The 27,133-nt window shown below is 37.3% G+C and overlaps 1 long non-coding RNA gene across 1 annotated transcript in view; it reads right to left on the reverse strand.

Annotated features, from left to right (window-relative positions):
* Nucleotides 1-2,651: 2,651 nt before the first annotated feature.
* The window catches only part of LOC133625551 (uncharacterized), a 107,519-nt gene continuing 83,037 nt past the window's right edge, over nt 2,652-27,133 (reverse strand). Inside the window, exons 2-3 of the long non-coding RNA XR_009818826.1 lie at nt 4,122-4,249; nt 2,652-3,103 (exon numbers count right to left, since the gene is read on the reverse strand). This is a non-coding gene — a long non-coding RNA (uncharacterized LOC133625551). The remainder of the gene's footprint in view (nt 3,104-4,121; nt 4,250-27,133) is intronic.

A 27,133-nucleotide genomic window follows, 5' to 3' on the forward strand; every position in this document is an offset into this window, starting at 1 on the left:
GCAGTATTTCACTTCAAATGGTAACCAACTCATCTAACTTCACCTGCCTGAACTGTATGTGTTGCAGTGCACACCAGGCACTGAGCTTTCCTTTGTGCATAACAGTTAGAAAAATGCAATCTTTGAGGTTTTTACAAGTATCTCTATCTGCCTAGGCAATCCTGTATAAAATTCCAGATCTTCCCTCTGCCTAAGTACAGTGCAGAAAGTTTACTCAACTGTGAAAGCTATTCCATGCAAAACTCAGATGCAATTTAGCTCACCACTTCTCACACTAGCTTGTTTACCAGCTTTGCTTTGAAGCTTCTTTCTGGCACTTTTCGTTACAGGTTTCTACTTGTTTCTTTGGAACCTTTTCACTGCTTTCATCAGTAACTTCCTTTCAGGTGTATAACTAGACTGTCTCTCTGTACATAATGCAATTGCTATTGTTTCTGGCCTTTCTGAACACTTACAGTAGACTGCGTAGATCAATAAGAAAGGACTCACATTATGAGGCTCTTAAGACCTCATCAACAGAAATAGTCTCAGTGCTGTCACTTACATGATTGTAATACACAAAACCAGGAAAATTACATAGGATCCACTCTAAGGAAAGGTGGATTTTTTACGATGTCAGGCCTCTGAAAGATGATTTGTGCATGGTTAGATCATGTATGTCTCCTCTCTCTAGGACCGCCTTTTATTTTTCTACAGTCTTCCCACTTATTTCAAAATTAAGGAAGCATTCTGAATGAAACATATTTTCATATTGACTGTCACATGATGAAAAGTGTTCCCACTCAGTTTATATAAGAGCATCTCATGTTCTTATTCAGTTTGCCGATAGGAAGCATGCTGTAAAATCAGCACAAAGCAATCTTCACTTCCAATCCCATGTTATATTCTGAACTGTGAATCTCATCAGATCTTCATATCAAAGTTTATGTGGCTTTTCTGGACATCAATAAAAACATGTGAACAAAGGCCCCAGGAGCAATAAAGAAAGGTTGGCAAGTGAAAAGCCAGCAAAGCTAAACGAGGAAAATCATTCTTTCACTTTTTAAGATCAGTTTGTCAATGTTTTGAATAGCCAAACCTAGTTAATTTACTTCAATTAGTAATTGTAGAAACTTTAGTTTGAATTTTTAAAAATACATATCACAAAGAAATCTAACAATAGTTATTGCCACCTAAGTCTGTCAGATGTGCAATTACGCAAACCTACTAAGCACAGTTGTGATTATATTTTCTTTACTTGGCTGAAATCACTATTAGAAGAATGAAATTACATACTGGCATATGCTGCCCCATTATAATGTGTATTTTTAAAATAAAATGTGTGTAAAGTAACTTGTACAATAGTTTCACTGTAACTGATTTCATGTGGTTTAATTTTTTCTCATTGCTTGCTAAGAATGTAAATGAAATACTGAGAATTAGCAAGGAATCAAGAATACAGATGAGGATATTTGCCAGTACTGGTCTCATTTCCAAAACATGTGGTTTCTGAAAGAAGTTTTCTACATAAAAGTTTTCTTCTCAATTTTAAAGGAAAAAAATAAGGTCTTCTTTTAGAGATTCTCAGCTCTTTCTGAACTCTGTCATGTGTCATTTGCTAGGGATAGCTAATTTTGTCTCCAGTTTCTCCTACTTTGAGTGACAAAGCACAAATTAGATCAAAGAAGCTGAATTTCAGCATCGCTACTGTTGTCCCATTCTTTGTAGGTCTTTTTTCTCACCATTTTCATCTAAGATATTTCTTCTAGTTATTCTCAGTGTTTTCACTGAAACATTTCACTTTTATATATCTGTTGTATGTTTCTTGGATATGGAAACACTGAAATTATGTGCGTTTTCCTATCTTACGAAATAAAATTCTTCATCTATGAGACATTTCACAAAATGATACTTTCATTCTTTGGAACTTTTGAACTTACTGTAATACTAAACTTGAACAAAGAAATATCTGGAGTTGCCCACTGTCCACTGACTAATGCCCGAGCAGTGATCCACCTCTCCTGGCCAACTCCCTGCAGTTTATATACAGGATGTGACATCCTATGAAATGGAATCTTTTCGCCAGTTCATGTCAGTTGTCCTGATCATGCTTCCTCCCAGCTTCTTGTGCATACACTGGCCTTCACCTCAGCTCTCACCCCCTCCAGCCCACTTGCTGGCCAGACAGGGTGAGAAGCAGAAATGGCCTTGATGCTGTGCCAGCAGTGCTCAGCAATAACCAAAGTAGTCCTCTGTTATCAACGTTCTCTTCAGTGGAAACCTAAAATATATCTAGAGATCTAGAGATCATTTAGCATGCTCATCTACACACTGGTTTTCTGAGGAAGTGGAGGAGTTTCATCATTCTGTCAAAAAGGACCATAAGAGTTGTTATAACTAAGTCAATAACTAAAGATTGTGCTGTGCACCCCTAATTCAAGCTGTTCCTTAAATTCCACTGCACTCAGTTCTTAGCTGGAATATTGAACCAGTTACTTTTTTCTCTCACTGACAGGTTATACCTTTCCAACCAATTTTTAAGAAACCTATTAAAAAATAATAATACTGCTGTTAAACTTGCTCTGTACAATTAAAAAAAAAAAAAAAAGGAAAAATATTAATTGAACACCAGTCCAGTGCTTACTAATATATGAAATCAATTATTCTGTTCTTTGTTAAGTGCATGGTGCAGGCCTCACAGGCTGATTTGTCTAAGCAATGCCTAATGCTACAGAGATGATGACTACCTGTTTCTGTTTGACTCTCCTTAAATAAAATAAACAGGTTTCACTAAGGACAGCTATCGAAGTTCAATGGCAACGGGTGCTCCAATCTCTCAGAAGTTAGTATCACATTATATTTTGCACCTAGCAATATAATGTTTACTAAAAAGTTATATACAGATATATTCAATGAGTTAAACCCTACTTGGGTAGATGTCCTTTCTTAGAGGCAGGGAATATACAGCAGAATGAACTATGCATAGAGAAAGCAAATGATGGAGCTACATCAAGAATGAACATTGCCTTTGACATCACCTCCGTGGCGTGGGGGAGGTTGTTTCATGCTGTCAGACATGTGCAATATAGACTTCTACATGTGAGTTCATCCTTTCGAGATTCCTCTGTAAACAAAAGAGGGTATAAAAGAAGTGGACTTATGACTTCAGACATCTAACAATGTTTACATGTCTATTCCAACATAAGATGAATCACCAAAAGACAATGCCTATTTCTCTTTACTAACTGTAAGAGGAGACCAGGTGGTATAGTGGGATGTAAGCTTCTAGATTCATTCTGATGATTACATTCAGTCTCTTGAGTCTGAAAATCAGAACTGCTATTCATAGACATGATCACCAAAATTGAACGAGGTTTGATATTTTCTCATCTTTCTATTTGTCAACACCATAAAGACAGCAAATATTTGATATATTGATAATGTTAAAATAGGTAAGAAAGACAAAAAAAAACCCCAAACAATTTCTATAATCAGTTATGAAAACAGGAAATAGTAGTTTAAAAATGAAAAGTAATGAATTTGATTAAGAAAAACTGAATTTGTTGGCTGCTCACTGAGGACATGAAAGGAGTTGATGTCATTGATTTCTATCAGTGCTAAGGGCACTTTATGGTACCAGTATTATGTCAAGTGGTTCTACCATAATTCATTTTCCAAAGCCAAAATGAACCTTCATTTTACACATTAAATGTGTCTATCTGCGTACATGCATATTTAGGTTCATCTGTGCATTAGTGGGAGTGTGTGTATATATGTGTATCATCTCTCTTTCACATCACATGAAGCCACTTGCATACAAGGACATTCTCTTCTTTGTTTGGCTTACATTATCATTAGATTAACATATCCTTTAGCTTTCTGACATGGTGGTGGATGAATATGAATGACAATTCATGGTGAAGGATTTCTTTCATCTGTTTTCGTTGTGCAAAATAGAGAAGGGAAACAAATTAAAAAGTACCTTCCATTAAGACTCCAATATCTCTCTTTTTGGCTGACTGGTTTTGTACAATGGAAACATCACATGAATAGATGAAAAATTAAAGGAACAACAGAAATCACTTCTGTCAAATTTTCAGAGGGCATTTATATTTGATTGACATCCCCAGTTCACTTCTTACCTTCTTCAGAACAGTCTCTTCCTTACTTCTCTTATTCACTTATTCCTATATTTTCACATTAGTCCAGTATAGTAGATATCATCACTGGAAATGCTGATAAATATAGAAGACTGCTGGTCTGGTCTGGTCTGAAATTTGGGAAGAAACAATTTAGAAACATAATGAATTTAAATGTCTCTGGATCTGGTACTACTAAAAGAAGCATTACTGAAGCTCTCAATTTATTTCACCAATAGCTTTCAGAATAATATGCTAATGTGCATTTGTTTTGGTTTTCCTAGGAGCAACTAACATTTAAATTCTAAAGTGGCAGATGTGCTTGAAGAATTCTTAGGTTGACTTGAAGAATTCTTAAGTTGACTTAAACACAGCAAATCAATATAAATGACAATTAAAAGGAGAAGCCAACAGCCCATACAGAGACATAACCACTTAGTAGTGTAAAGCTGGCCAAAATAAAGTATTAAAATTTCCAAACAGATATTTAGACCCAACAGGCCTAATCCTGATGTCTAACCAGTGCAATCTACTACTTTCAGCACAACAGCTGAGAGAGGAACAAAAGTGGAAAAGCTTGTTTGAAAGCTGTTTTTATACACTCTTGGTGTATTCACAAGCCTGCTCTGACCCTTCTTTGAAATAAGCAGTTGCTGAAGAAATTGAAGTAAGAATTTTAGTTGCAATGGGCTAAGATTGTGTGTGAGCCAAGAGCTCTTCTCCATGGAGGATAGATATTTTTTCCTCTTTCCACAAAGTTTGAACTAGTAGAGATGACAACACTCATTGAGACTCTCTGCCATGAGGGAGTTCTTTGGCATCCAGCTATCAGAAGAGAAGGGAAAGTATAATGATGGGAGATGTTTAACCATAAGAGTCACTCATAATAATCACTGTATGCAGAACACACAACCAAAGAGTAGTCCTAAGGAAATGTACTAAGCAATATAAGGGAATTGTGACAACATTTTGGGGATCTGGTTTGGGACTCCTTTTTATAATGGCATAAAAATATTAGTCTACCTTCCCTGTCAACAGGAGAACCTCAAGTCTCTATGTTGTTGTGCACAACCAACAGTAAAGTGTTAATAAGTAGCAGGATTCTAAGTAACCAGGTTTTGTTTCTGCAACTTTTTTTCCTCTGCAAATGATACAAATCCTATTAAAATAATTTGGCTGGTCTTCAGTCTTTGTATCAATCTGACTGGCTAGCAAGTGACTTTGTGGCAGTTGAGAAATACCTGTCTTCCAAATTTACTAGTAACACCAATTAACATAGTAGGAAATATTTCTATTCCTATTATGTAAGTAATTGTTGCAAGGAAATTGCACTCTTTGTTGACCAGAACAAATAATGACTCCCAATACCTGTTCAAGTTTTTACTCTTCCACAATAAAAAAGAAAGGAACATATTTTTAAATCTCCTTTTCTCAAGCAGGATCAGCTACATTCTCAATGGGGGAAAAAAAAACCCAAAACCCAACAAAACCAAAAGTCAAAAACTGTATTTGTCAGAATGTGAAAATATGTTTGAGGTGTAATGTCTATTAGCTTCTGTTTAGTGCCTTCCTCATACCAATAACTGTTTAATAAGAAACAACTAAGGAGAAATCATTATTTTTCTCCATGGATATTCTGTACTCATGGAGATAGCTATTAATTGATTTATTGGTAATATGAGATCAAAACAATTAATTTTTTTTTAAAAAAAGCCTAGTGAGGGATGAAGTCTATATGAAAGAAGAATGGAAGTCTAACAAAGCAAGAAAAAGATCTCTAACTGCCTTTCTGACTATGCTTTATCAAAGTTTTGTGTGTGTGAACAAAGGCAATGGAAAGAAAATGGTTTTTCCCCAAGCTAAAATAATCACATCAAAACTTGTCAGATGTTGCAGAGTAAAAGGGAATTGTTTGATTGAAATAGTATCAGAGTGCCTTTTTTTCTTCTCCAGTTTACAAACTACACATCTTTAGTCTTATTTCTTTGTGTTTATAAGAGGGTTTCAGAGCTGATCACACAAACTTCTACACAACAGTATTGGAACAGTGCAAGAATATGAAATACCAGCAAGCCAGTCCAGCATGTGATACCTTCAGAATATAATCACTCCAGAAAATAAATGCTTTTCACAAAAATTAAAGCAAATACAAAATGTTTCTTTTCTACTCCACATCAGATTCCAAATGTTTTACTATATATCTGCATGCTTCTTGGACACAAACAATTACCTAAGAAAATGTTAATTAGAATTTATACCTAGAAGAAACTGAAGGAGACCTGGAGAATTCACAGAGGTATAGATAAATTAAGCTTGAAAATGGCATAAAACATAAACTAGACCTTACACAAACTCAGCTCAGCACCACTCTCCATGTAAAAAGCTAATGGTGGGAAATATTTTGATTGATACTTTCTTTCCAATCAGTGCTGTACATCTCTTATCTGCACTACAGCTCTCTACTGCCTATCCTGACTGTGTACAGCACTCAGAAAGTCTTTAGAGATCAATGAAGGGGCACAGAAGAGGCAGAGAATGAACAACAAAGATTGCCAGGGTAGATAAGTTTTAAAAATCAGACTCAAGGCTGGTGAATTTGACCTGTGTAACTGGGCAGAAGACTTACTTCAAGAAGTATACAACTCACTGAAAGCCAAAGACATGTCTGACTGTTTACTTGTCATTACTTTTTTTAAAGAAACACTGAATTAATTGCATTTAGACACTGATCATGCAATCTCTGTACACTGTCCAGAAAGTGAAACTGTTGTCATCCAATACAGAGTCAGTGTATAGATGCACTGAGGTGTAAAATTTGCAAACAGAGTAAGAGTCATGAGCCTAATGTACAGCCGTGCACTTAGTCTCAAGTGTTCTTGGCAGAAAAGAATCAAGACCTAACCCTCAGGCTTAGCATCAGGAAGTTTGCTCTTATCTTTTGTCTCCTGGTGGTAGTAAAGCAGCAGAACCGAGCTGGTTATAATTCAAAGTGCTTTCAACTATGCAGATGCTCTCCCTCTCTCTTTCTTATGATTTTTCATTTGTATGTTTTGTGGGATCAAGTATATTTTCCCAATAACAGAAATATATATATATGACAGAAACCAAGCCATTCATAAGGATTCATCCCTTATCATCACTGAACTCATCCTAGTATTTCACACAGACCTCCCCTTCTCATATCTGATATAAAATGCAGCAAACTCTGAAGGGTACTAAAATTAGTCCATCATCAGAAAACATCATTATAATACTGAGTAGAAAGTTTGTTTTAAAGAGTATCTGTTTATATAATACAATACACTTTGCCTCAAAGCTTTGTAGTTAGATATTTTTTTCTTCATTTAAGTTTGTACATTCCAGTGAAACATCACAATCTGCGGCTTATGCTCTGTAACTCACCATTATAACAAAAATGTTAACATGAATGACCCAGAAAGCATGAAATCACTCACCATCAACACAAAACCACCTCTGTCGGGCTACATTAGCTTGCAAGGTACAAAAAAAGCTACTTCCTCATACCATAGTATGAAACTTTAAGAAAAAAATCAGGAAATATTTCAAGCTTCAAAACTTCTCTTGATAGTTTGCATAGTAAAACGAATCATTGTATATTGTGTACAGATAAGAGACAGTTCTTGTTCACTGATGCCCTCATTGACAAATGTATACCTATGAGATTTTCTGAAGGATACAATGGGTTGTATCTCCCACAATCATGAACTTCCCATCCTGAATGGAGAGTGCAGTCATTTGTCTTAACAATACAGTCAATTCACTTGAGGATACATCTGGTCATGACTGCCAGGAAAACCTTGGGAGGTCAATTCCAAGCTTTTGCAGTGCAATTTATTTACATATAGATGATAAAATGTCAGTTCAAAAAATTAATATAAAACAATAAATCATATAACCAGATACAGCTGTGTGCCACAAATAAAAACATCCAAAGAAAAAACAGTGAAATAAGTTTCAAACAGAAATGCTCCAAAAATCAGTGAAACAAGTTTTAAACAGAAATGCTCCAAAAAGTATAGAACTCAACTTCTTAAACTAAAATCAATTCACCCTACTACCGAGACTTACACTATTTTGACAGATATCACCTCACTGTATTCATGCTTCAGCTTCCTTACCGTGGAAACTAGGATATTTTCCTTATATACAGGAACTGAAGGAAGCTAAAGTAACTGCTACTCAGAAAATGTTACCTTGAATACTGTTAACTAACCAAATTTCTTAATCTGTGCAGAAGGATTGGCAGAGAAAAGAGGAGTATTACTATGCCAGTTCTTAAACATGGACAACTTTGTATCCTCAGTCATGGGATAAGTAAGAGACAAATCCAGTCTTAATTTTCCACCCCATGACAGTATCACTCACAAAACTCTTCCAAGCCCTGTCCCCAGTAATGGCCAGGTTTTCATACAGCTTCCACCTAAACAAAGATTAGGTTTTTCATGGAATTACAGAACACCCCAGGTTGGAATGAACCTCAAAAGACCATCTGATCCATGGTAAGGACAGCCTACATAAGATTATCTAGCATTCTGTCCAGTTACTTCTTGAAAATCTCCACAATGGGATTCTGCTACCTCTGGGAAGATTGTTCCAGTGAATGATTGTTCTTGCTGTGAAAAATTTCTTTCTTATGTCAGAATATAATCTCTCCCAACATAGTTTATACTAATTTCCCCTTGTCTTCTCTGTTGTGTTTTTTTTTGTTGTTTCTTTGTTTGTTTTGGATTGGGTTTTTTTTTAACGTTTTTTCCCTTCTAACACCTGTGGTGATATTTAGGACTGTACACTTTAAGGCTCTGAAAAGTTGAATATTTAAAACCTGTCTGAGATGAGAATTGAATTTTGAACAAAACATGGTCCCACATCTTTTTCAAGCAGCAGTAACAGCAGCTTAAACTATAAAATCCACATGCTATTAATTACCAAATACTTAAAGGAAAAGGAAAACCATGAAAGCCCTGTAAAATTTTCAGCTTAATGCAATGTCTTCTTTGTCTTCTTCAGCTTAATGCATTGTCTTCAGATATATATATAAAAAGTTACTTCTCTTCAAAGTATCAACAAGATCTTTAGAGATTTAGTGAACAAACTACAAATGCATTTTTTTTTATTCTCTGCCAGCCTTTCACTTTAAACACATAACCATGTTTAAAGGATGATTAAATAGGTTATGGAATGAGGCATAATGTGACATCTTACTGATAAAAGGGTAAATAGAAGTGGCTATTTAAACCTTTCTTCTAGCTCTTCATAGATTAAATAAGCATCTTTACATGCAACAGTCTTCATGTTACTTTAAATATTCCATACATCTGTCATGATGTTTTTGTGTAAAATCCTTCCCTGCATGTACAGAAATAAATTCTATCACATTAGCACTAGCTATGCATTCCTCCATAAGTACACTATGTTTTAAATTGCAAAACCCATTTTTATTTTCTTTTTCATTTATCACTTCACCACTGGAACAAAGGTTTCCTAGAGCTTTTGCTGTTGCATGGCTGACAATATCAAGTCTGCTTCCAACACATTAGTATAAAAAAAGAGAAAAAATAATTACATTTACAAGGGGTCAATGAACAAGCACAGGAGACAGAAAGACTAAAGGATTCATTGTATCTTCTACTACAAGCCTGTCAGGGACTTCTTGATATGAATACAGATACACAAAACAAGCAGTTAAGGGAGAAATAACTCAATTCTTCATGCTTGGATATTTTTTAGATAATTTCATTATTATTTGAGTAAAGAAACTTGATATGAATGTTGCCTTTGTTATCTGCCTTCTCACAATACAGCAACATACTGCACAGTGTTAGCCTCTCTTCATCCTACTATAAATCAACCACTTTGAGATGAGGTACTGATGGAGAGGCATTCTCCTCTTTAATTCTGAAGTACTACATTCCAATAAATGTATACATTGTTGATGTAATAAAACATTAAAAGTGATCAATGCAAACACAGTATCATGCCTTATGCCATGCATATACATTTTGAAAAAAGAAAAAGAGAATATTTGTAAAAAGAGAATACTTGTGTAAAGTATAAAGGACTGAGCATCCTTTTCAGGGATAAAACACTGTTCAGAATACCAAGGGAGAATGTGTAAATATTCAACTACTATGAGCAGGGAGCTTAACAGTACAGAGCTCTTTGATCAATACTTGCAGCATCAAGGATCGTTTCAAATAGACAAACAGCTGTAGTGGGTCTGGGATGTTAGTGATTTTCCACAGCAGCTCTTGCAGTGCTGTGCTTACTGTAGGTATCAATGTTATAACTACTGCTCACACAGCATCAGGGCTGTCCCTCCAGCATTCCTTCCCCCACCTTCACCAATAGCACGATCTTGGAAGGGACCACAGCCCGAACAGCTGACTGAGGCTGACCAAGGAGATATTCCATACCATATGACATCAGCTCAGTAATATAAACTGGGGGAGAGGAGCAGGAAGGGGGGCAAGATTCTTTTTTGGCCTTCCAAAAGCAACCACTACACGTACCAAAGCCCTGTTTCTCGGGAGGTGGCCGGCATTGCTGCTGATGGGAAGTAGAGAGTAACAGCTTTATCTGCTTTTGCTTTGCTTCCCGCGCTCGCGGCTTTGCTGCTGCTTTATTAAACTGCTTTTATCTCAACCCGCGAGACTTTCATCTTATTTTCTCCCCTTCGCTGGCTTGCTGAGGAGGTGAGTGATAGAGTGGTATGGTGGGCACCTGGCATCCAGCCAGGCTCAAACTACCACAACGGCAAAATACTATTTATTGTCTGAAGTATGTTAAACATCATTGAACCTTAATATAAGGAGACATTAAATACTCTCTTATAAGGAGTAAGCCACTAATCAGAACTTAGCCTAATCAACCTTTTTTTGCACTTCAGTAGTACTTGATGGTTTCCACCCTCATTTTTTCTGGAAGCTTTCCAAAACAGAAAAGTCAAGTCTCTAAAGTCAAGAGGTTAAAATACTAGATAACACAAAACGAAATTAACTATACAGAACAACTGGAAGTATGAGCAGTGAAAAAGTAAACAGACTGAAAACTTTTGAGTTCACAGACTAATAATGTGGTTAATTCATAGTTCTGAATTAATATTTACAAATATCTAAATGGTGGGTGTCAGGAGGCTGGGACATTCTTTTTTTTCTATTGCAGTTAGCAACAGGACAAGGAGTAATGGGATGAAGCTGGAATGCAAAAAGTTCCACTTAAACATAAGAAAAAGCTTTTACTATGAGGGTGACGGAGCCCTGGCACAGGCTGCCCAGGGAGGTTGTGGAGTCTCCTTCCTTGGAGGTCTTCAAGACCCACCTGGACATGTTCCTATGTGACCTAATCTAAGTGTACCTGCTTCTGCAGGGAGATTGGACTAGATGATCTCTCAAGGTCCCTTCCAACCCTACCATTCTATGATTCTATGATTCTATTGGGGTTTTTTCTGCCTTACGAAAATACTAAGAAATAATTGTGCTAGTTTTGCTTTTTTTCCCCAGTCTCATTTTATACAACATCATGGAAGCCCAAAACGGACAGCAAATGGAAACACAGCTGCTAGACAGAAGCCAGCACTTGTTGTGACAAATCAGGAACCACCATATCAGAATGGCTCAGTCTCCTCAGTCTGTCTCTCTCCTCTCACTCCTGTCTGCTTCAGACAATGTTCTGTTTCAGATACATAAAAAGAAAGTTCAAAAAAGCAAATTGCAGACATCTGTGAAATAAAATGCCTCTAAGAAAACATTATTTGCCTTTTAATTCCAAGTCTCTTAAGGTACATTGCAGGATTGTCACTCATTAATCTTATTGGAGTATGGATTCTGTGGTACTCTGGAAAAGTCAACCTATGAACTTAATTCACATTTTAAATTTCACATTTTTCCAATAGCTGAAATGCCTTGAAACAAACAGTAATTTTTCTACCTTTCATGCAAGACCCAGCTGCACATTTCACTCAAAGGAAGACCACAAACAAGGAATATCACATCAAAGTGATTGTTGTTGCTAAGACCTTTAGAACATGAATTGTTGCCGTCAGCCCGTTCCTCAAAGTTCCCACTCTCTCCCCTTTCCATTGTTAACATGTAACATTTGTTGTATTTACACGAAAGCTTGTAGTAAATAATGCACCAGATTAAAAAAAAAAAAGAAACAAAAAAAACAACCACAAAAAAAGACACAACTAACCACATAACAAGTACATTACTATAAAGCCCAGCAACTTAGACATGCACAGAGGCATTATAACAGATTTAGAGTCCATATGAATCTCTTTTTTTTCTCAATATTGAACATGGATTAAATCATCCCATGGCAGTATGCACCTGAAAATTGTCCTTGAATAAAAATCTAAGCTATAAACTTGTTACATAAATAGATTTCTTTAGAGACTTGGCTTTAAATCAGTAGATCTTCAATACATCAAATAACAGTCATGTTACATTTTCTTTTCCCCATTCAGTCATTGAGATATCACTGAGCAAAGAAAGTATCATAAACATTTATCCAGTCACTTATCCACCACATAAAACATCTTGCTACGCGTATAACATAAATGGCTCCATTCATTTGGAAAAATGTCTTGCTCTACCTCACAATAATAATTCATGCAAATAATGTAAGACCTGCAGTCTTTAGTAAAAGATCATTTAGAAATAGATTTGGGCCTCAGAAACCAAACAAGAATAGTTATGAATGGATCACTGGAAGATGTCATTAGAATTTATAATGGCAGCACTGAGTTATTGGCTTGTTGGCCACTGTAGTGCCAAAACTATCAAGAAAATTTGCCCTGAGAAAACAACAAAGGTATTATTGTTAAATCTTAGAGGATTGACAATGACTGTCCTCAGTAGCGTAGCTGCACAGATTTTACATGTCTGTGAAATCTGTGGATACTACCAATGCTTTTCTAGATAACAATACTGAAAACACAGTTACAGTTCAGGGTACAAGCAGAAGTCACAAAAAATCAGCCTTGATGTGGGCAAGGGCTTTTGTTATAAGCATTTAACTATTAATTATACAGATCATTCGGGGTGTTTTGCTAGTTACAAAATTAAAACAATAAGCAAGTTGTGATTCAAAGCCTACTTTTTTCTTAAGGAAAATAAATAATTATAGAATGTATTTACTTTATTTGGCACAAGATACATTTCCCCTGTCTTTTTGCATTACCAGATGTTGCTACTCTAATGCATATAGTAACTCAGATGCGTCTTAGTAAAACGCTTAAGTCTTGTCCTCCTAAAGCTGTCTAACCTTGTTCCTGAAAAGCACTGTAGTGTCACCTAACAGCTAAACAAGCCTTTGAAGTTTTCTGAAACTATTTTTTATCATAATAACGTCCAAGATTACAAGCACTTGATAGGTGAGAGTAGTAGTGTTGATTAGACTTCTTAATCAACTTCCAGACAAGAGGAATTTAAGTAATCGTGACCTGAGGGAATGCAAATACCAGCATAGCCAGTGTCAATACAGCATAGCAAACAGTGTGACTGCTGGCAGTGCTACAGACTTCTGCATTTCCCTGGAACATAAAATGTTCAGCTGCTTTTAGATCTAAGGGAATCTACAAATCCTACTCATTACCCTTTTAGTTGTTATTTCATATATGTTCAGACTTTGGCCCAAAATCTCTCTCATGTACATCTCCAACTTAGCAAGAACTCTGTACTTGGTTTTTAGAGAAAAAATGAGTTTATTTACATAAATTCAAAATTAAGTAATTTGGGAAAGTACTTATTTTTAAACAAGTTTTGTTGTGATTGTACAATGCTAACTAAAGGATGGTTGTTATGACAACTAGTCAGAAAGCCAGCTTCTAATATTTCCTTGTTTTAGCAAGAACTACCTACAGGTATAGCACAACATTGGGAAGAGGTTAGTCAGAATCACCTGGAAGGTGATTCCCATTTCAGATTTAGGTGTGGGAGGGAGTAAAGGCATGGCCTTGCTGACCTGCCACAAATGGAGAAAAGCCATATGTAGGAAAATGAATGAAGGGAACAGCTCTGCTCCACTTCTGAAATAGAGGCTGCAGGCTCAAACACAGCAAAGTCAGAATATAATCAGCCTGGATAATCTCAGCAACTGAAAATGTATGATAGAATTGGGGGCTGAAAGTAGCTGCACATAGAGCCAAAAGAGCTTTCTTATCTGCTATTACTGTACATTCAGTGATGAGGGGTTAGAGTGAAATTCACTGGAATTTATTATTAGATGGAAACAAAATTTGAAGAATCATTGGGATCTAGTCAATGTAGAGTGCAATCCAAGGCATTTGGAGATATTCATACCATAAGAAGTTTTTCAAAACATTTCTCCACTCCTAGTTACTAGAACTAATATTAGTTGCATATGGATATCTAATGTGATTCCATTTCAAGTATTTTCTTATTAAAACAATATCCCAAATTCAATCTCTTCTATAAATGGTTCTGTTAAAAGCAGTTGTTTCAAATATCAACATACCAAACCATGTCTCTACTGGAAAGGAGAAAGAGAAAATTTATAAACTCCAACTATAGATTAGATATCCCCTCTTTATTCTTTTTTTCCATGACATTTATCTACATATCTCTCTTCTTTTTAATTCACGCCTCTAAATGCATTTCTCTCCTATACATAAGTATTTAAACAACAACAACAACAAAAAAAGTACTTAGGATTGCATTTGGATATCCAAATTCAGACGGAGTTTAAAAGCTTAATAAATCAATTAACAACAACAACAAAAAAGTTTAGGCAAATTAGATTAATTTTTGAAAGTTTCATTTTGATTTTGACCTATTCTTTAACACGATAGATTAAGGCTTTTTGCATTTTCAAAGTTTTTTCTTAAGAAGAAAATAACCCTTCCCAGGCAAGAACCACACCAACTCACACAACTCTAACAAATTAGCATTATTTTTCCATTACTGTCTTAATTGATCAATGCTTAATCAATGCTTACTTTAACTTATCTCAAATTAGTTCACATTACTTGAACCAGATTCTACTGCAAACTTAAACTTCTTAAATGCTACAGAAAGGGTGCAACCTGATGTAGGGAGTAATTGAAGATTATTCATCAAAGGTACAAGACTGCCAGATCTTATGGCTGTCACCTATGTCTCTCTGCTACTAATCATTCTGTCAGATGTGTCAGAGAAGAATGGTGCGTATTAGAACAGGCAAGGCATGTTCCCTGACATGGTTGTACTAAGGATATTGCACGACCATTACAATTCACAGCAGCAGAGAAATTGCTCTGGATCAGTGAATCCACCACATTTCAAAACTGAATATCCCTAAGTGACCTGTAACAGGATCCTGGAGAAGACTCAGTCACTTTTTTCTTTCACACAGTGGAGTATTAATGCAGTATCTAACAGAGAAACTTCTTGTAAAACGTGTTAAATCTTGATTATAGGGATAGCATAAGGTAGAACTCTTATAACATAGAAGGTAAAGCTAGAAAGGAATGAAAGCTTGCCTGTGGGAAAGGGAGACTAAGAAAACCCAGTGATTTATTTTTAAAAAATTACTATCCTATAAATTGCAGTCATGAGAAAAAGTCAATCCATTACAGATCCATGAATCTGAGAGCCACTAAAAAAACTTGATCCAAACTTCCTTTCAGTAAACCTTTATCTTTCACATCATTGCCTTACATCTGCAATTTCCAAATCGTTATTCTATTGCCAAGCTATTGTGCACATTTCAGGATGTCAGCCAAATTCTAATAATGGCATCATTAAGAGAGAGCTGTTGCAATGGTAAGTGCTGTATTACTTTGCCCATTTTGCCAATCAGTGATGTCAGTAACATCCTTTTCTTTAGGAACCTCAATTAAATTCTTTCATTGAAATAATCAACATTTGTGTTTCCGACCACTTTGCAACTACAGTAATTCTTTGTCTGCCAGCTGTGAGAATTTCCTATTCTACCTTCTCACACCATCAAACTGAAGGGGAAAAGTTCATTTCACACTTATATAATGTATTCATGGCTGAGGTATGTAACGAATATATTTTGCTTGTAATACTAAAACCTAAACCCCAAACTAAGACAGCTTGGAATAGATGTAAAGTCAAATAAAGAATTTATCAAATGCAGTCATAACAAAGTATCTTCAGAAACCACTGTCCTTTAATTAGTAGATTAAACAGATAGTCCACTCACTGGTGCAGGAAGAATATGATCAGTCTTAATTTAGATCTATAGCAACCAAAAACTAACAAACAGTACACTTTAATTCTATCAAAACTCATTTACAGAAGGTTTGCAAATGAGTAGGACTCTAGTTCTAAATTCTCTTAATTCTAAAGTATGAAACCAGCCATAAAGATGCCAGCAAAAGAATTTAAAAACAAACACTACATGTGTCATGGTTTGACATGACAGCCATTTCTGGCAAGGGGGAAAGGGCTGTAAAGATGGCTCCTGGAAGCAGTTGCTCAAAGCTCTCCTCAGCTCTGAGCCAAACTCACTTCTGAGGCTGAGCCAATTAGGCACCTCCATGATCACTTTTTAAGAAGAAGCCACAAGAGGAGAGTTCTTCCCATTCTATCTTCTGTCACTTCTTTTCTGGCTGGTGGTGGTGCAAGGAGTGGGAAGAGAGAGAGAAGTGGCCACGTGGACTCCAAGGTCAGTGAGGAAAGAGAGGAGGAGGTGTGCTGGAGCAGAGATTCCTCTGCATTCTACAGAGAGGACTGGTGAATCAGTGATTTGTTTGCATTTCATTAAAGACCCTGCATCAAGGGCAGAGACTCATTTTGCTAAAGACTCCATATCAGGGGAAGTGACCCACTTCGTTGAATACCCCATGCCAGGGGCAGTGTCCATGACTGGAGGAGGCCATGTCCTGTGTGAGGGACCCCATATTTACAGAAGCTGTAACTGTGGGGAAGAACCCACATCAAAAAAGCTCATTAAAATTATGCCCAGAAAAGGCTGTCATCCATGGAAGGGACCCTGTATCGGAGCAGGGGAAGAATGCAAGGAGTCATCCTCCTCTGAGAAGAGAGAAGCAGCAGAGACCATCTGTAAGAGACTAACCACATCCCCCATTCCCTACCCCTCCGAGCTATTGAAGGGGGAGGAGGTAGAGATATTGGGAGCAGTGATCTGATCCTGGGAAGAAAAGAGGAGTGGGGGAGGAAGATCTTAAAGTGCTTGTTGTAATTTTCTCAATCATCCTACTCTCTTTTTGCTTTTTATTCCGTATTGTTTCTTGTAGGTAGTAGAATAAACTTCCCTACTTTCCTCTCTAAGTTGAGTCCTGGAGTCTGTTTTGCCTGGAACCATGATTGGCAGCAGGCCCTCCCTGCCCTTGTCTCAATACACAACAACCTTGGTTATCTTTTTCTTCCCATCTCTCTGGGGCCTCTGCCATTCTAACGGGGGTGGGGGTGAAGGAGGGGCACTGAGCGAGAGACTGTCGTAGTGCTTCTGTGCTAGCTGTAGCAAACCACAACAACATTCAAGAAAAGCTTTGGAGGAATGTTCTGCTATGCACTTTTAACTCTCGTACTACCAGTTTTAGACTGCATAATAGCTTGAGCATAGGACCAAAAATTATTTCTTCCATAATACAGAGACTGAGCTTTAGGCAGAACAAGAGTACCATTAGCTCACAGTAAAAACCCAGAGAAACGTTCTAGCTAAGCAGAAAGTAGCCAGCCAAAATCTACCATAAAGGAAACTTGAAACACAGGAATATGAGCACCCTTATCTGACTGGTAACTGCAGCATAGATTTTCTGAAATAGAGATCTATTCAATAGATCCATTTAAAAGAAAGGCTTGTGTTTTCCTTTGTATATAGTTTTTCTATAGAAGATAACAGCTAGAATCCTCCTTCTTGAAAACCCTGTCTTGGAAAAACTGAAAGACTAGAAACCCACCACTGGAAGACTGGTTCACAGAAGGGTGAATGAAGCCACTTTGCATCCAGTTTGTTAAAGCTTTGATACTGTGCAGAAAAGAATTCAGAACTCTATATGCAGAAAAAACATTAGAATCAGAAAATTGTAACCTGTAATGGATCTCTGGAGGTAATCTAGTTCAACCTCTTGTTTCAAGTAACCTGATTTAATTTCAGAGCAAACTGATCTAACTTCACAGTTCCTCAGGACCTTATCTACACAAGTTTTGAAAATGTCCAAAGTTGGAGATTCCAGAGCACCTGTAACACTGCTTGGTCACCCACAGTGACCATAATTTTCTTTCTTTAACTCTGATTTTGTAGCGTTGTTTCTTGACCTTTCATCATCCACTCCTGAAAAGAATTTAGCTTTATCTTGCCTACAACTTTCCATTAGGTACTGGAAGATAGATCTTCCTTTTACCAAACTAAATAAATGCATTTTTTCTCAGTCTATGTTCAGTACAATTGACCCCATTATTTACCACTGAGATGTGCCACTTTAGCAATCCAGTCCATATCTTTCCATTTGACTAAAAAAAATACCATGGGTGACTTTGACAAAAGTCTTGCTAAAGTCAAGTTAAATTATAACTATTTCACACTTCATAGCCACTGAGTTAGTCATTTGATTGTAGAAGTAACTGAAGCTGGTTGGGCACAATCTGCTTTTGACAAATCTGTGTTAATTGTTCTTCCTCTTTGTCCTTCTCTCACCATGGAAAAAAACTTCTCGAAGGATTTGTTCCATAACCATCCTAAGTATAGAAGTTATACTGATCAAGCTGAAGATGTCCAGGTAACCCTTCTTGCTTTTTAGATGTGTAACGCTTCCTTTCCTCAAGAAATGGGGACCTCTCACAATTGTCACAAATTTTCTAAGGCAAGAGGGAGTGTGGCCTTACAATATTGAGTAGTTCTTTCAGCATACTTGCAGGCAGCTGACCTGGGGCCAGAACTGTGGATGTCCAGCTTAAGTAATCTGTAATTTGATCCTCGTCTTCCATGTGTAGCACCTCTTTCCCTGAAACAGCAGACCTTGCCACTAAAGATTGAAGCAAAGAAGGTGCTGAGTACCTCAGGCCTTTCCACACTTTTCATTATAAAATCTTCAACCTGATGATGCTGCTCAAACCCACATTTTCTTCAGTTTCACTGTTGCTCCCAATGTACCTGTAGAAGCCTTTCTTGTCACCAGCTCCAGCTGAGCATTGGCCTCCTAAAGACATGCCAGTATGCCTCAGTGATGCTTCTGTATTTCTCCTATATTCAGTTCTCATTGTCACTCTGGCTAAAGGATCATGACTCCATAGCTTAATGGTTAGTGTACTTCATAAGGTGGGAGAGTACTAGGTTTTGGACTTTGTTCCAGAAACTAGTTCTGCTATTTAACAGCAATAAGCTAACAATACTTCTTAGCTAAATTCACTGATCTAGCTCAGTTCTGTCTCTCTTCTCCAGCCCATTGTGTTGACTTTCTATCCTATACAGTTGTATTTTTGCTGTGAAAGAGTAGAGATCACCAGCTTAGTGAACATCCTCATGACTAAGCTGCTCTAGAAATACAGGAGATCTAGTTGAGAAGCACTTTAGTACAGCAGAGGAATTAGGTGTGTGTCTGACTTCAGAATTGATAAGCTTTTCTGATCACACGGTTAGAGTATAAAATGCCTCTTTTTATAGTTCAGAAACAAATGAATGGTACTCTTCCAAAGGAAGATACTGTTTGTTACTATGTGCGCTGTGAAGATACTGGATTATCTGAGTGTCTCAGAGGTGTCAGGCAGCAAAATACATACTAGCTGGATCTCAAGAGGGAGTAATAAAAAAGAAATCAAGAAACACTTCACATTGAGAAAAAATAAATCATATCCTATAGAGAGATTCTACAAATTGGAACATGAAGATTTAAGATACAAGCTGGTAGTTGTCTGAGCCAATTACGATCTCCAGCTTTTAGGTCTAAGTGACAGATGGCTGATAACATCCAAAGTAACTAGAGAAGGGAGGAACAGACTGAGATACTGATGAGCCTTCTGTAAGCTGATGTCTGGACATTCACAAATTGATGAAAGAAATATATGCCAGAATTTTACACTGAACAGGAGACACATAAGGTCAAAGAGGGAAAAGAGAGAAAATGTGTTTCTGGGAGTGCACAGTACTGACAGATACCAACCTTACTAAGTATACTTGTGACATTCAGCATGGACTGCCCAAGGATTGACAAAGAGTATAATTGTATATAATTTCCAAGTAGCTAGAGAATCAAATCTGAAAATGAGATTGCATGAATTTCTGTCTCACTTTTAAGAGCTTAAGTCTATGCTTCCCATTTAGAAAAGTCTCCAATCAGTCCATGAATTATTTTGGATGTACTGGGAATGGAGAACCCTGGAGTGTTCAAAACACAGTTCAACTCTGGAGTGTTCAAAATTTTGCCATAAATGTTGTGAATAATATTTTTTCAAGGCTTTAACTTCTCCCTTTGGTTCATAAACAGATGATTTCTTTCTTGTTTTTTTTCTAAGATTATTTATCAGTTGGAAAGCATTTAATAACGAGTGATTTGGAGAATGACATGTTTGTAATTGGAGCTGTCTGCATTGGGTTCAGTGATAACACGATAAATTGATGTGCCAAAGCTAGGAATTTTGGAATCGTGTTTCTGGCATACAAAACAAGCAATATAAATTTAAACTTTTCTTTTCACATTTTAGAGTAGCTAAAATTTGATACTCCATAGGATTAACTAGCAAAAAACATTTATGGAGCAAATAAAATCATTCAAAATTTTGCATATTTGTAGAAAGACTGTAGCATTCAACTACTGTTAGCAGTTCTAAATCCTGCAGTATTTCTTGACAGGAGGCTAGAAAAAGGAGAGGTGGAAACAATTTCAGCAATTTCTTCAAATTTAAGCTAACTTGAAAAGGGAAAATGAATAATCAGAGAAATTCAGCAAGAGGATTCTGTGTCAGGAACTATTTCTTTTCTGGTTATTACCTGAGAAATCATCTATGTATAAATGTTTGGCTAAAACATGGTTTAGCCAGGCAGCTTCAAAGAAAATTTTAATGTCTATATGTCATATTTTCATAAGCTGATAGTGAAATTTCTACAGATTCTTCTTGGAGCCACTGAGTTCAAGACATTAGCTCCCTATGACAGATTGCATGATGATATGTACTACATCTGAAGTTAAAGGTTTTCTCTCTAGTCAAACCTGGGCTAGTTTAATTAAAGGCATGATTTCAACTCCACAAGACACGTGATAAGTTTTTCTTCTATAATTTAGTTTGTGCTTCATAGATATGTTTTGACTTGTCTTCATCTCAGGTTAAAACAACACATGCCAAAATTGCAATGAGTGTAACCTCATGGATGAACTAACTCAAATCCCTTTTAACCAATATGAAATACACTGGTGAAACTACAATGTGGTATACATTAACAAGGCTGGTAACTATAGCAAAAAAAATATGTTATGTGGCTTTTGGATGACACAGACAACTGTGGAAATCTGAATGCCTAAAAGAGAGGGTGTAGAAAAGCTGGCATAAAAACCAGAACAGCATTGCCTAAATAACATAACAAAGATTTTCAGCTAGTACCATCTGAACCTTATTTTCACAATTCCTTGTGAACAGCTTTCACTGTTCTATTTTTTATTCTGCAAGCTGTGTCAAGTATTAAACAGTTTAATCCACCTACTCTTTAGTATTGCACAGTTTTCATAGACGTGATGCATAATTAGGCTTTGATTTGCAGTTTCTAATTAGTAGCAGAAGCAGCATCTAAATAACAAGTTTTGTGTAGTACAGAACTACCAGATTTAAGGAGGCAAGAGGCATAATAATTTAGTCGTGCATATTATTAGATCCTAAAAAAAGTAAGTACTTAGGAAAAAGATTTGAACATAGAATCATAGAATGGTAGGATTGGAATGGACATTTAGAGATCAATATTGTAGGGAAATCACAAAAAATCCCATATAATTATAACACAACTGAAGTTTTTAATAAATTAAGTTTAAAAATTCTTGTTTAAGAATCCAGACCTGGAAATCATTTTGAAAATCTATACTACTACAAATTAAGAAAACAAGCATAATTTCATCAAATATGTTGTTCTATCTCATAAAAGATATAGCAGATGTAGGAGTCATGGAATGAAAGAAGAAGTCACTAAAATATATACTGAAAACTCCTAGTACTCAAAATGGAAAGTCTTTTGAGATTATGGTGGTCTAACACTGGCTGGGTACCAGGCACTCACTAAAGCCATTCAGTCACACACCCCCCTCCCCCTCCAACTAGACAGGGGAGAGAGATATAACAAAAGGTTTATGAGTTGAGATAGCAACAGAGAGGTCACTTTGCAATTACCATAATGGGCAAGACAGACTCAACTTGGGGAGAAATGGTTTGACTAATTAACAACCAATCACAATGGAGTAGGGAAATGAGAAATAAGAATCAAATCTTGAAACACTTCTCCCTACCTCTCCTTCCTCCTGGGACTCTCCCTCCTCCCACCCAGCAGTTCAAGGGGATAAGGAATGAGGGTTACAGTCACTTCATCACAGATGGTCTTTGCTGCTGCTTCCTCTCATGGGAGGTCTCCTCACGCTTCCCACTGCTATAATGTGGGGTCCCTCCCACTGGAGACAGTGCTCCATGAACTTCTCCAACATGGGTCCTTCTCATGAGCTACAGTTCTTCATGAACTGCTCCAAAATGCTTCTCATCCACAGGGTACAGTTCACAAACTGCTCCAGCATGGGTTTCATCCATAGGGACAACAGTTCTTCAGGAACAGGCTGCTTTAGCGTGAGTCTCTCACAATATGACGAATTCTGACAACCAATCTGGTCTGGTATGGGCTCCTCTCTCCATCAGTTCCCAAGACTTGCCAGGAACTTGCAGGCTTCCCATGAGGTCATAGTCTTCTTCAGGCATCCACCCACCTCAGCTTGGGGCTCGCCCCAGGCTGCAAGTAGATCTTTGCTCCCCCATGGACCTCCATGGCGTCAGGTGAACAACCTACCTCACCATGGTCTTTACCACAGTTCACAGGGGAATCTCTTCTGGTGCCTGGGCACCTCCTCGCCCTCCTTTCTTACCGACCTTGGTGTCTACAGAGATGTTCTCACATTCTCATTCCTGTTGCTGCTGCAGTTTAGCAACTTCGCAGCAACTTCTTCCCCTTCTCAAAGATGTTAACCAAAGTGTTACCTCTGTAGCTAACTTGCTCGGCCTTGGTCAGTAGCAGGTCCATCTCGAGTTGACTGGCACTGGATAGATACAGGGGAAGCTTCTAGCAGCTTTTTTTTTAAGAAGCCACTTTTGGAGCCCCCTGCTACCAAAATCTGATGATGTAAACTCACTACAGAGACATTTCAAGAGTGTGTACACTGCCAGCATAAGAATTTCTTAAGCTTCCATACTGGAGGATCAAGGAGTCCGGGATCTGACCCGAGGTCGGCTCTAATGCTGAGGCACGGAGGCAAGAAACTTTTTCTAATCTTAAATTGAACCCTGATGTACAGAGTTTTTTATTCCTTCTAGTACCTTTTTGTTAGTAGTATTTATTCCAATAGAATTTTTTTTCAGTTCCTTCTTGAATGTTGATAAATCAAAAAATTCAAGGGCTCTTCACTTCCAATGCAATAGTTCCTTTTGTTTTGTGTTACACGACATAAAAGAGACAACCAGAATTACTAAACTATTCAACTTCTGAATTCACTATTATTTGCAGCTTTTCTAAAGTAACTGTAACTATGTTTTAAAACTGTCTTCAGGTTACAGTGTTTCTTCCTGTGCCACTTCTTGTCACCTCTATCTGACCTCTCCATAGACTTTCAATACCCTTTCTAAGACTAAGAATTATAGTATCATTGTTGATTTATTGGTATAGGAGCATTATAATATATTCCTTACTACTCCTCATCATATTCTTTATTACCGTAACATCTTGTTTCCATTTTGTACAACTGCTTCTCATTAAACCAGACTTTTCATCCAGCTATACTCCAAAGCAGACAAGTCCGTTTCCTGAGTTAATCCAGGTAATTTGGAACCCTGTATGGAAACTCAAAAATTTAAGTAATACCTCTGAAGGCATCTAAAGAGATCTTTTCTCCCTTCTAGAGCTGCAGGGAATAAAAACTGCTTTTAGATCTCCTGCAGGCCATAAATATGAAGCCAAATGTGTCATCCAGAAAATAACACAAAACATGAAGAAAGTACGTGAGAAGGGTTTCCTAAAACTGAAAAAATACTTTAACCTGTCTACTGGGACCAAAAAAAAAAAAAAAAAAAAAGCATATGAACTTTTTCTTTAATAGAATTTAATTAATTCAGAAACAAAGATATATTGAGAAAAAAACAAAACAAAACAAGCAAAACCAGACTCCACCTGTATTGGAGGTCTGGTATGAGAAAAAAAATATTCACCTAGGTTAGAGGGTAGATTGCTAGAACTTAATGCACCACAGGTGTCGAAGTGACACATAATTTCAATATCTGTTGGCTATGTAGGAAGTGTTCTCTCCATCTGAATATGTTTTTTCTTCATTCAGTTTACAGTTCTAAATTTACTCTTTCGTGTCTTTACTCATTTAGAAACAGCTCTTACGTACAGAGCCCAAATTTAAGCAAATGATCTTTCTACTGCAATAAATGGAAAATCCTGCTTGACTAACCTGATAGCCTTCTATGAGTGCATAACTGGCTGTTTAGATGAGGGGAGAGCAGTGGATGTCATCTACCTTGACTTCAACAAGGCTCTTAACACCATCACCCATAATATCTTTCTAGGACAGTTCAGTAAGTGTGGGTTGGATGAGCGGATGGTGAGGTGGATCAAGAACTGGCTGAGGTGGCCTGTGGGGTTCCACAGGGGTGAGTTCTGGTCCAGTCTTGTTCAACATCTTCATCGACTACCTGGATGAGGGGACAGAGTGTACTCTCAGCAAGTTCCCTGATGATACCAAACTGGGAGGACTGGCTAATTCCCCAGAAGGTTGTGCTGCCATTCAGCAGGACCTCAACTGGCTTGAGAGTTGGGCAGAGAGGAACCTCATGAGGTTCAACAAGGACAAGTGCAGAGTCCTGCATCTGGGAAGGAACAATCCCGTGCTCCAGTACAGGTTGCGGATTGACCTGCTGGAGAGCAGCTCTGCAGAGAGAGACTTGGGAGTCCTGGTTGACAGCAAACTAAATGTGAGTTAGCAATGTACCCTCATGTCCAAGAAGGCAAATATCATTCTGTGATGCATCAAGAAGAGTGTGTCCAGCAGACCAAGGGAGGTTCTTCTCCCCCTCTCCTCTGCCCTGGTGAGGCCTCATCTGGAGTCCTGTGTCCAGTTCTGGGCTCCTCAGCTCAAAAGGGACCGGGAACTTTTGGAGAGGGCCAGTCCAGGGCCATCAAGTAAATGTAGCTGAAGTAAAGTAGCTGAGGTTTGCCTATAGAAAATTGGAAATAATTTCTTCATTAAGTTTGAGATAGATACATTCACTGTTGTTTGGGGTAAAGTAACACCAAAAATCAGTTCCCTTTCAGAACTGAATGCAGGTATCTGGGCAGCACCATTGTCAGAAAGCTCAGCTGATGCATCTCTGGCTAGAATTAACTGCATTTAGATTCTTTTTAAAGGAGCTCTTACAATCACTGAGTTATTTCATTCTTTACTTATTTTCATGCATTTGGAATCAAATTATGCTCATGCTTCTTACAATCAAACTGATATCTGAAATATTTGCAAACAGAAAAATCAGTCAATTTGCTCCAAAAGGCTGTCACGCTCATTAGAGGAAGAAGCACATCACACAGATCTCCTGGTGCTCTCATGTTGTTTCCTGTCCGAATGCAATCAGGAGGCTGGTGCCAATCTGTGCCGCACTGAGAAACATTTGGAAAAACATGAGTTTTCCCACCATTGTGAATCCATTTCTGACATTTTTTTTAGTTTCGTGTACTCTTACCGGTTCTCGTAAGGACATTTGGGACTCACAGAGTGGAGGAAGATAATCTGCTATCAAAAAAGGGTGGTGTCTGGGCCATAGTAGCTGAAAGAAAATTAATATTAAGAATACGGAGTAATCAGAAGCAGACTACGCTAGTGATGAGCTTCAACTGCAGGCTTGTCAAGAGCTGTTACTCAACTACTGAACTACTGAGAGCTCTTTGCCCAGAATAATAACCTAATTTCTAATAATATAATTATCTGAATGTTCAGCTCTCCCTTTGCTGTCTCAGGTAAGACGTAACAAAAAGAGAAATAAATAAAAGATGATGTAACTAAGTAACCATGTAATACGGTATTGTAATTGCTAGTAACAAGCCATAAGCTTCATGTAGAATTTTGAGGCCTCAGGACTGAGGCTTGTCGGGCTTGCTGTGTCTGAGTTTTTCTTGACCTGCCTCCAGTGTTTTATTTAGTTTAGGTGTGACAGCAATTTCTTTTATTGACTGTATGTCTATGGTTAATTTATTTTACTTTATCTTTGTATAGTGCAACTTTATATACCTTTCTATAGAAAGCAGTAAAAAGCAGTTATCCTATACAGAATGAGGTAATTACAACTGCAAGCCTCAGTCCTGAGGCCAGATAGAGCTGATGTCAGCAGTAAGAAACAAAGAGTATCTAACATACGGGACAGCATCATATCTAGTAAATTCAGGTGTAACAGAGAACTGTAGACTAATAAAGACAGAGCACAGGTATAAAAGTATGTTTGCAAGTGTATGAAAATCATTCCTAATCAAGAGGAAAAGGAAACCATTGACACAAAACATTATATTCTTTGTGGCAAAGGACTCAAGAAGCTGACAGTCCATTGTAACAGTCCATCAGTGCCACCAGCATGAAACCATCAAGCTTGGCAGCCAGAGAAGCAATGGAGACATGAGCCTAACACTAGCAGATGGTGTAAAAACTAGAAGTGTGTGTCTAACAATTTTAATTGTGTTAGTTTTTTCTTTGTATCTTTTTTCTGTAAGAATTAAAACTAGACTAATAGTGGGGTTTGAATTATATTGTTAAATTTTCTATTATACTAGCAATCAATTCTTGACTT

This window comes from Colius striatus, chromosome 5 (assembly GCF_028858725.1).
Source record: "Colius striatus isolate bColStr4 chromosome 5, bColStr4.1.hap1, whole genome shotgun sequence".
NCBI lineage: Eukaryota > Metazoa > Chordata > Aves > Coliiformes > Coliidae > Colius > Colius striatus.